Below are 12,117 nucleotides of genomic sequence, written 5' to 3' on the forward strand. Positions count from 1 at the left end.
GGGAACGCATGCTGCATGCAGATTTTGTAAAAACGCGCGGCTGTCCCATTCGCTTTTCAGTGATGGGATCAGCCACGCAACGCACACAAACGCATATGGCATACGTTCGTACGCGTTGCGTTCCGCACGCATGGCCATCCGCATTTGTGATCTGAACGGGCCCTTAGTTGTAGGTGTTACATTGCTTGTGATGCAATCCCAACATTTTTTAAAATCATCAATGTCCGAGACAAAGCACCAGTGTAAAAAAAAAAAATGTATGAACAACATATGTAGCAATAATTCATTGCTGCCCCCAGTAGTTCATAGGTAGCCAGACCTCTCCCCTTCCCCCCAGTAATTCATAGGTAACCAGACCTGAACCCCTTCCACCCTCCTCCCAGAAATCCATAGGTAACCAGACCTGAAGCCCTTCCACCCTCTTCCCAGTAATTCATAGGTAACCAGACCTGAAACCCTTCCACCCTCCTCCCAGAAATCCATAGGTAACCAGACCTGAACCCCTTCCACCCTCCTCCCAGTAATTCATAGGTAACCAGACCTGAAGCCCTTCCACCCTCCCCCCAGAAATCCATAGGTAACCAGACCTGAAGCCCTTCCACCCTCCTCCCAGAAATCCATAGGTAACCAGACCTGAAGCCCTTCCACCCTCCTCCCAGAAATCCATAGGTAACCAGACCTGAAGCCCTTCCACCCTCCTCCCAGAAATCCATAGGTAACCAGACCTGAAGCCCTTCCACCCTCCCCCCAGAAATCCATAGGTAACCAGACCTGAAGCCCTTCCACCCTCCTCCCAGTAATTCATAGGTAACCAGACCTGAAACCCTTCCACCCTCCTCCCAGAAATCCATAGGTAACCAGACCTGAACCCCTTCCACCCTCCTCCCAGTAATTCATAGGTAACCAGACCTGAAGCCCTTCCACCCTCCCCCCAGAAATCCATAGGTAACCAGACCTGAAGCCCTTCCACCCTCCTCCCAGAAATCCATAGGTAACCAGACCTGAAGCCCTTCCACCCTCCTCCCAGAAATCCATAGGTAACCAGACCTGAAGCCCTTCCACCCTCCTCCCATTAATTCATAGGTAACCAGACCTGAAGCCCTTCCACCCTCCTCCCAGTAATTCATAGGTAACCAGACCTGAAGCCCTTCCACCCTCCTCCCAGAAATCCATAGGTAACCAGACCTGAAACCCTTCCACCATCCTCCCAGAAATCCATAGGTAACCAGACCTAAACCCCTTCCACCCTCCTCCCAGTAATTCATAGGTAACCAGACCTGAAGCCCTTCCACCCTCCCACCAGAAATCCATAGGTAACCAGACCTGAAGCCCTTCCACCCTCCTCCCAGAAATCCATAGGTAACCAGACCTGAAGCCCTTCCACCCTCCTCCCAGAAATCCATAGGTAACCAGACCTGAAGCCCTTCCACCCTCCTCCCAGTAATTCATAGGTAACCAGACCTGAAGCCCTTCCACCCTCCTCCCAGTAATTCATAGGTAACCAGACCTGAAGCCCTTCCACCCTCCTCCCAGAAATCCATAAGTAACCAGACCTGAAGCCCTTCCACCCTCCTCCCATTAATTCATAGGTAACCAGACCTGAAGCCCTTCCACCCTCCTCCCAGTAATTCATAGGTAACCAGACCTGAAGCCCTTCCACCCTCCTCCCAGTAATTCATAGGTAACCAGACCTGAAACCCTTCCACCCTCCTCCCAGAAATCCATAGGTAACCAGACCTGAAGCCCTTCCACCCTCCTCCCATTAATTCATAGGTAACCAGACCTGAAGCCCTTCCACCCTCCTCCCAGTAATTCATAGGTAACCAGACCTGAAGCCCTTCCACCCTCCCCCCAGAAATTCATAGATAACCAGACCTGAACCCCTTCCACCCTCCCCCCAGAAATTCTGTTTCAGTTAATTTTTTTGGGGGGAGTACTCAATAACAGTGGGAACACTGCTATCTATAATCAAAAGAAGGTGGTAAATTATAATAAAAAGTGTGGAGTACCCTAACGGTTGGGGACACCCCAAAAACTGAACATGAAGAGGTGAGTATTTTTTTTTTTGTTTTTTTGTTTTGTGGAGTGCTCCCTGACAGTGGGAACACTGTCAGTCTATAATCAAAAGAAGGTGGTAAATTATAATAAAAAGTGTGGAGTACCCTAACGGTGGGGACACACAAAAAATTGAACATGAAGAGGTGAGTATTTTTTTTTTTTTTTGTGGAGTGCTCCCTGACAGTGGAAACACTGCTATCTATAATCAAAAGAAGGTGATAAATTATAATAAAAAGTGTGGAGTACCCTAACGGTGGGGACACCCCAAAAACTGAACATGAAGAGGTGAGTAATTTTTTTTTTTTGTGGAGTGCTCCCTGACAGTGGAAACACTGCTATCTATAATCAAAAGAAGGTGATAAATTATAATAAAAAGTGTGGAGTACCCTAACGGTGGGGACACCCCAAAAACTGAACATGAAGAGGTGAGTATTTTTTTTTTTTTTTGTGGAGTGCTCCCTGACAGTGGGAACACTGTCAGTCTATAATCAAAAGAAGGTGGTAAATTATAATAAAAAGTGTGGAGCACCCTAACGGTGGGGACACCAAGAAACTGAACAAGAAAAGGTGATTTATTTTTTTTTGAAGTCAGCAGAAGCCATTTTGGTGGCAGGTAGTAGGCAAAGTCCTAGCTTGTGGCCCTGAGAGGAGCAGCGGCTCAGTCATACAGAAAGTTGACCATCACCCTCAGTCAGCCCAAGCCATTTTGGTGGCAGGTAGTAGGCAAAGTCCTAGCTTGTGGCCCTGAGAGGAGCAGCGGCTCAGTCATACAGAAAGTTGACCATCACCCTCAGTCAGCACAAGCCATTTTGGTGGCAGGTGGTAGGCAAAGTCCTAGCTTGTGGCCCTGAGAGGAGCAGCGGCTCAGTCATACAGAAAGTTGACCATCACCCTCAGTCAGCACAAGCCATTTTGGTGGCAGGTAGTAGGCAAAGTCCTAGCTTGTGGCCCTGAGAGGAGCAGCGGCTCAGTCATACAGAAAATTGACCATCACCCTCAGTCACCACAAGCCATTTTCGTGGCAGGTAGTAGGCAAAGTCCTAGCTTGTGGCCCTGAGAGCAGCAGTGGCTCAGTCATACAGAAAGTTGACCATCACCCTCAGTCAGCCCAAGCCATTTTGGTGGCAGGTAGTAGGCAAAGTCCTAACTTGTGGCCCTGAGAGGAGCAGCGGCTCAGTCATACAGAAAGTTGACCATCACCCTCAGTCACCACAAGCCAGTTTGGTGGCAGGTAGTAGGCAAAGTCACCGGAAAGGTGGAAGACCAATAAACAAAACAGCAGCAACATCAGGGACACCAGTAAACATAGCAGGACATAGCAGTGCTCCATGAGGGTAGGAACACTGAAATACTTTTGCAGCAGGAGCAAAAAAAAATGAAATTGTGCAGTGCACTGTAACGGTGTGAGCAACGATATCAATAAAAGGTTTTTTTTTGGGGGGGGGGGGGGGGGGTTTATCCATAGAGCTCCATAAAAGTGGGAAGACTGCTGTACCTTTAAATCAAATTGTGCAGTGCACAATAATGTTGGGAACACAACTGAACATTAAATATTTAATGTTATCTTATAGACATATAGGATAAATCAGAGGGAGTTGAAAGCGATCTCATTCAGTTTCTGTCTCTGAGGGCAGGGGCTGAATATTCACCATCAATCCAGGAATGATTCATTTTTAAGAAGGTCAGTCTGTTCACTGAATCTGTAGACAAACAGGATCACTTTTCAGTAACCACCCCACCTGCCGCACTGAATGCACGCTCAGAAATGACGCTGGAAGCCGGGCATGCCAGAAGTTGAAGCGCATACTGTGCCAGCTCGGGACAGGTTTCCAGTCTGGCGGACCAAAATTCCATAGGGTCCTCTGTGCGCATACTGTCAGATGCACCAAGTGACCCCATGTAATCACTGACTATGCGGCTCACCCGCTGGTGAAAACTTCCTTCTACTGTTCTTGTTGTTATTGTTGGACGCTCAGAGAAGTAAAAGTTTCTCATTGCTCCAAAAAGGTCTCCAGGAAGAATGGGTCTGCTAGGCTCAGCTACTTGCTGGGTGCGATGAGTGGGGATAGCTGTGATCTCAGACTGTGGAAAGGCCTCCTGCACATGACGTATTAGGGCCTGCTGCAGCTCACGCATCCTCTCCTCCTGCCGGCTTGCTGGAATGAACTGACCCAGTTTCCCCTTACATCGAGGGTCTAAAAGGGCGGCCAACCAGTAGTCATCCCTCTCCTTAATGTTTTTGATCCGGGGATCTCTGCGTAAGCATTTCAACATATGAACAGCCATGGGGAAGAGATGAGCCTGCGCCTCCAAATCATCCGGTCTGCTCAACACATCAAAATCATCTGACTGCTGCTGCTGCTCGTCCTGCCTTCCAATGTCTACCCACCCATGAACCACAGATGCCGCACTGGCCTGCTCTCCCTCCTCACAATGGTCAGGCACCTCAAGTAAGTCCCACGTGAAAGTAAGCTCCTCCTCCTCCTCATGTGCCTGAGTCTGGGTGGCTTGGAGCAAGCTTTGTTGTTCAAGCTCATCAAGCGCATCCTCCCCAGCTGTCATCAGGCTACTCAGACTCTCGTCCAGCATGTACACGAGAGGGATCACTTCGCTGATACAGACTTGTGCCCCACTTACGAATGTTGTAGCCTGATCGAATGGGGACAAGACACGGCAGACTTGATACATCAGCCGCCACTCTTCCTGGGTGAATCGGGCAGGTGCGCCCTGGGTGCCATGTCCTCGTCAGAGGTACTCTGCAACCGCCTTTTTCTGCTAGCACAACCTATTCAGCATGCGAAGTGTGGAGTTCCACCGTGTTGCACTATCTGCAATGAGCCTATGGGGGGGCAGGCCATGTTTCTCCTGCAATTTAGACAGCGAATCTTTGGCATTTGAAGAATAACGTAACTTCGATACAACTCTTCTTGCATGCTGCACCACATCACTCAAACCTGGGTAGGTGCGTAAAAAGCGCTGCACCACCAGGTTGAGTATGTGGGCAAAACATGGCACATGGGGGATGTTGCCCTGATTCAGGGCGGCAATCAGATTTGCTGCGTTGTCACATACAACATGACCAGCCTGGAGTCTTCTTGGGGTCAGCCACTTCTGCACCTGTCCATTGATAATGGCCAGGACATTTGGTGCAGTAAGTCTCTGCTGCTCAACGCTGACTAAACCCAGAACCGCCTGACAGCGTCGATGTACCACTCTGCTGTGGCCAGTCCCACGGGCACGCTTACTGGTGGGCCCAGCTGTAGCGGTTGCGACATGACTAGAGGCAAGTGTGGAACTGTTCCCCTTGACACCACGGGGCGGCGCTACCAGCTCATTGGCCGCCCCAGGACTGGAACCCTCCTGTTGACATTGGAGGAAGACTCAATGTGCCGTAAAGGACATATAACGTCCCTGGCCATGACTGCTGGTCCAGCAATCCATCGTGAGATGTACCCTGTTGCCTACAGAATAGTCAAGGGACAGGGTCACATTATCCACAGTGTGGCGATACAGGTCAGGTATTGCTGTCCTAGCAAAAAAATGGCGGCTGGGGATCCGCCATTCTGGTATACCAAACCTCAGCAGCTCGCGAATGGCTGTACCCTCCTCTACAAGACTGTAGGGCAATAACTGCTGGACCATAGCCTGTGACAGCAGCCCATTCAGCCTCCGGATCCTGCTGTGATGGGAAGGCAGTGGCTTTGTCGACCTTATCGACTCAGTAATTAAGGGCTGGGTGCTGTGAGCCACTGACGAGAAACGTGCAATTGAGGTAGCTGACATGTGGCCTCTACTGCCAGACTGTGTTGCGGAGTGAAGGCAGGGGGAAGGGGTGCCGATGTCAGAACCTGAATGGGAAGAAGGATGGGGCACTGTGCTGGGTATTTTACCCATTGCTTCCTGAACAAGCTGATGTTCTCTCTTATGCTTTTTTATGTGGGAGAGTGGTCCACCTGTGCCCGCTCTTGACAAGTCCTTCCCTATACGCACCTTATGACCACAAATGTTGCATATGACAATGTGGGGATCAGATTCATCAACGGTAAAGTACTTCCACACTGGGGCTTTCTTAGATGATTTTTTAACAGGTTTTTCTGTCTCAGGCACAACAATTTGGGAGAGGGTGCTTTCAGATGCAGGCTCAGGCTGTGGCTGCTGCCTCATTTGAAAAAGCCTACCAGAGGAGCCACTGCTTCCACTGGCATCACCGTGACCATGATGTTCAGGCGGGGCATAGTCCCTATCCATATCATCGTCACTAAATCCCTCATAACAACCCAGCTCATCATCATCAGGATAATTGGGAGAAAGAGGGTTGGGAGAGCCCTCATCCTGGATGTTATGTTCTCCCATTGAGGACTGACACTGATCGCGGGCATGGTACAAGTTGTCACCATGATCATCTTCCGCCAATCCCTCATCGATAACATTCTGAGGTTCATTAAAAAAATTCTGGGCTTCAGACTCTAGGTTTATGTCGGACTGCGAAAGAGCTTTGTCCACAAGGTCTGCAATATGTGCAGTATATGGAAGTAAAGGCTCATTTTGGATGTTGGGGGCAGATCTTTGAGCAGGCGTGGGTGTGCTGCTGGTACTGCTGCTACTCTCCGGTGCCTGAAGATTGGGGGACTGAGAACCGCTATCTCTCGTCACAAAGTCCACAATATCATCAGCCTGGCTCTCCATAATGGGGCGCCGTGGGCCCTTCATCATCGAAGAATCGCGCGTAAGGTTGTAGGCTTTTTTGGGAGTTACATCTTCACTCCTCACTGTGCCTGTTGAGGATTGCCCACTACCTCGCACTGATTGTCCCCTACCAACTGGCTGTCCCCTGCCAGTTTTGGACTGACCCCTGCCGGGTACAGAGCATCCCCTGCTTGGTGCAGAGCGTCCCCTGCAGGGGCGTAGCAATAGGGGGTGCAGAGGTAGCGACCGCATCGGGGCCCTTGGGCCAGAGGGGCCCCGAAGGGCTCTCCCTCAACTACAGTATTAGCTCTCTATTGGTCAATGTGCTCATAATAATCACTTCTATAGATACTTTGAATAGTAGTAATCACTTACAAACTGCTCCCCATCCCTTTCTTGCACCTCTGACACTGTAGTTGCCATTGGCAGGTTTTGGTGCGCCGTATCAATTGTTATGTATAGACTGCTTGGGGGGCCCCATTGTAAAACTTGCATCGGGGCCCACAGCTCTTTAGCTACGCCACTGGTCCCCTTCCTGCTGTGAAATAGGGATGTACTTTTTGGGCTGCTGGTTCTTGATCACTGCCTGTCAAGGTGTCAAACAAACATCTTTTTGCAGTGGTTTCAATTCCTCGGCCACGGGAACGGCCTACTCCACCTCTGCCAGACATAGTAGGGAATATGTTCAGCAAGTGCCAAACGTTATTGTTTAACTTAAATGTAGGGGAAAGTGACAAATGATAAACGTATAAAAGAAAATAGAATAAAAACAAATCAAATTAAAATTTCAATGTAATGAGGGCGGAGAGGACTGGAGAGCTAGTCCAAATAAATATCAATTGCTTTGGGACAACGCACTTGAAATAAATCCCCCCACAAAAAAAAGAAAATAGAATTCAATCAAATCAAATAATTAAAATGATAAAAAACAACAGAAATACAATTCACTCTCAGCACACGATCCCTGAATCTAACTGATTTCACTCTATTATATATCACAGGCCCTCTCTTGTCTCTACAATCTACACGCTTTCAATGTAAAATCACAAGCTCTATAATCAGTTTCCCTGCCTCACTAAACAACAGAATTCTAACCCTAAACAAAGCCCTAACTACAATAATCAACTTCCTAACACAGGCTTACAATGAAACAGATCAAAGATCTAAGAAAATGCAATAGAATTGCACTTAATATGGATGTGTAACTGTATCACTCTCTGTCTCACTCCTTCTCCTCAGAAAGTGAAAGCAACCCACAATGAAGACAGATCATGGCTGACAGCTTATATACTGAAGGGCGGGAGAAGCTACTATTGGTTGCTTAGGATGTAGCTCCCAAACAACCATGATGACTGATTGGCTACTCTTGGAAAAGGGGAGTTTTGCCTACGAAATTACGCGTAATTTTACGCGTAAATTACCGTAAAATTACGCATGCCTACGCAACTACGGTAGGCGGCGTAATTACAATACCGCTTTACGGCTTACGCGTACATACTTACGCGTAAGACCGTAAGTTACGCGTAACGTTTACGCGTAAAAAAACGGCAAATTACGATGCGTAATTACGCGCATGCGTAATTTCGGCCCAGCACTGAATGAAGCAGCATACTGAAGCAGTATATAGCTATACATTATGAAAATGGCTACCTTAGAAGTGCAGAAAAACTTTTTGAGACAAGCTCAGTGAAAAGAAAAATGAGAGAGCAGTTTTTGTCAAACAAAGAGCATTTTTTTTATATATACGTAAGAAATTCTACTATCAAGAAAATTAACATTGTTTTTTATACTAGAAAATTGAACAGACTTTGTGATGAAAGCAAAGGCTCCTATAAATAACTTTTTTGAAAGAAAAAGAGAAAAATCCTGTTTTAAAGATGTATAGCTCTTTAAATATAGAAGACTACAGATACAAGACAAGTTACTACAGGCATAAATGAGATGTAAGAAGACATTTTTATTTTTATTTTTGCATTATTTTTATAAGAACAAGAATCTTTATTGTGTGGCTAGCACTATCAGATGCCGACACAGGAGAAGACAAGACAATCCTCCAAATGGCAGCAACACAACATGCATTCAGAAATAGACGAGGAGATATAACACTTGATTTTTTTTCTCTCAGACTACAAATGAAAGATTTTTTTTTTTATATGACTGCTGATCTCAGTTTTTTGTTGAAGATAAGAAAGAAAGAAAAAAAAGCCCACTACAGTCTTTTTATACAGAAGTTAATCAACAATTATGCCAAGAAGGAAATAGAAGAAGAATGCACTAGTGAAGATTCAAGTTTTTTTTTTTGTTTGTTTTTAATTTTCTTATCATGAGAAGCTAAAGGAGTAATGAAGACTCATATATAGCAGCTGCCATGTTGAGATGTAAAGGATGAACATACAGAAGTGACCGTTAAAGAAGATTTTTAATTTTTATAGTCCTAGCCTCAAGGGGGGAAATCTCTACTTATTTTTGAGGCTAGATCCGATTAAGAAGCATCAAGAGAGACTTTATTTTTGTGATGACATTATACTAAGAAGGTTTGGCTACAGAAGAATTGAAAATGTTGCTATTGAAGCTTGGAAGTCTCACAAGATAATCTCTTTTGTCTGAACCAAAGAAGACTCCAAACAAGCATTCCTTGCAGGCACCCAAAAGAAACCCGCTAAGATAAAGCGATGAAAGCTACATGCTAAAAGACTATGCAAAGATATCAACATGAAGACAAGCCATTTGATGAGGCTATGTTTTAAGAAGCTTTTGATCTGAAAACAGCTGAAGAAGAAACAATTGGAACTGGAGTAACCAGAGAAGTGTGAGGACTAAAAAGTACTTTTACTTCTTTAACAACTCCAACCACTGGTTGACGCACCAGCTGAGAGAAGATCGAGACAAAACTAAGAGAAAAGTGGGCCTGAAGGAATACAAGAAAAGAAGACCAGACAGAAGAAGACACCAGGTTAAAAGACAAATGAGATTATCAGGTGGGTGAAGAGAGAGCATTAGAAGATGAAGAAGGAGATATTCAGTTTTTATAGATAAATCTGATGAATTAGAAGAGGAAAGATTTATGACATAGAAAATACCAGAAGATGAGTGAAAGAAGGTCTTTATGGACATTTGAAACTAGAATAGATACTGTTATATCATATCAAGATTTCAAGATCAAGACTAAGATGTCAAGATTATCCGGTTTTAGAAGAAGACAGCCAATGTAGAAGTTTTTGAAAAAGACTGATAGATATTCTATTTTTGATTCCGTATATGAAGAAGATGTGGAAGATATAGATTTTTCTACCTATGCAGCGATATACTGCCATGCTACAAATACAGAAGCAGATGCAATAAAGACTTATGAGAAGTTACAGGAAGAAAGCCATACTACAGGAGAAACAAGGCGATAACTGTTCACAATAATGACATACAGCAATCAAGCTGGTTCTATAGAAGACTGCACTAAACTACATTATATGTACAAGATGATTAAAGGCCTAATGTGAAGAATGAAGCCTAGATTGATGAAGACTTTTTTAAATACATGAAGAAGAAATGAAGTTATGTACACCAAGAGACTGGAAGAGAAATCCATGCCTTAGGTAATTTACTGATGAAGTTCAAGAAGAACAGTTTCAAGATGATACTCTATTCAAGAAGTGTAACGCTGAGGACAACAGTTTACTAAAGTGATGAACAACCGATGACAAGAGAAAATGTTTTTGTAAATGGACAAGTATTTACTTACGGATGTCAAGCTAGGAAATAGCCATGACACACATGAGGCCACAAATGAAGACATGTATGATATGCTATCAATGGATTTTAATACACAGCTTGAACGTGAAAGTTTTTTTATTTCAGAAGAAGAAAATGAACAGTTTTTAAAGAGAAGACATAGCTCAACTTCTACAGAAAGTGGATAATACTACTTTGTTTTTTGAAAGACAAATTAAGATGAACTTAAGAAAAGACATAAGCAAGAAGAGAAGGAACTTGCTGTTATAAGTTTGAACACTAGAGCATACTAGTAAGAATGCACCCAGCACCATATAGCATCAATAATATTTTTCTTTTTGAACCACAAGTGGGAAGGTAGTAGTGAGTTTAGTTTAGTTTTTTTTATGCTGAAAATCCACCAGAATGTTGCATATTACTTTTTTGTGTTTTCCCCTTCTCTCCTCTTCTTTCTTATTTTTCTCATAGGTGCTGAGAACAATATCAATTATCCGCAAAAATACCCATACAATGGGGTTTGCTGTACCTGATACATTTGATGACTACAAAAGCTGAACTTTGCAACTTACAAGGAAGACTTCAAAATAAATTGAACTTGATGCATCAACAGTATGCCCAGCGCCTGAACAAGAGTGACTGCTGGATTTGCTCATACAGCCTTTATCCTTGAAGAGGATGCCCAACCTAGCCATTCCAGTACTATCTGAAGAGTTGGAAACCAGAGTGTCCGGAGGAAACCCACACAGACACAGAGAGCACATAAAAACTCTTTTCAGACCCAGCGCTGCAAGGCGAGAGCATTAACACCTACACTACTGCACTGCTCACATGAAGTTAAGGAAAATATTCTTCAGAAACATTCAATTATGCAATACATGGACAATTAAAGGAGAAAATCCAATACACAAGAAAAAAGAACAGTCTAATATCCGTTTGAATTCCAAGAGAGATGAAAATATCCTAAATGATGGAAAGATATGTTCAACAAGGGACTATCGTAAATCTGCACATAGCTCTGCACAGTGAATGGCAACTGTACTAAATTGCAACCCGACTGATAAGGAGAACAATACAACGTTCCGTTTAATAATACAACTTGGAGATGACCGTTGTTACTCATCCTTTTCAAGTTTCAAGAAAGCATCCTGGGACAAATGAAATTGCCCTATTTACTGGTTCTAGCATACAAGTTATTGCCTGATGGTGGAAAAGGAAAATGCACCATAATTAGAGGAGCACCCGCTACATGACTTGGAGAAGAGCAAGAACAGCTCAAATATCAATTAAATACCTAATCCGTATATATACAAGAAAAGTACTGAAGAAACTAAGAGAGAAAAACGTCTTCAAGTGCCATGGTGTGCAAAGACTGTCCTACACACTAGACGTAAAGATGCAAGATGACTAGCCATAGTCAACTCAGAAAACAGAGTTATTTGCGAGACTATTTGATAATATTACAGATGAAATGTTCTAAACAACCTGAACTGTCAATAATGCGTTAAAGTGGCAGACTTCACTGCTAGTAAAACATTGGACTGGTACTAGATTGCTATAAAGCGGCACAAGGGGGGATCCTATCATGTTATCATGAGAACTGCATGTTGTATACAAGAATTACAGATACTTGACTGAAAGCTATATGAA

The sequence above is a fragment of the Hyperolius riggenbachi genome, chromosome 10 (assembly GCF_040937935.1).
Source record: "Hyperolius riggenbachi isolate aHypRig1 chromosome 10, aHypRig1.pri, whole genome shotgun sequence".
Lineage (NCBI taxonomy): Eukaryota > Metazoa > Chordata > Amphibia > Anura > Hyperoliidae > Hyperolius > Hyperolius riggenbachi.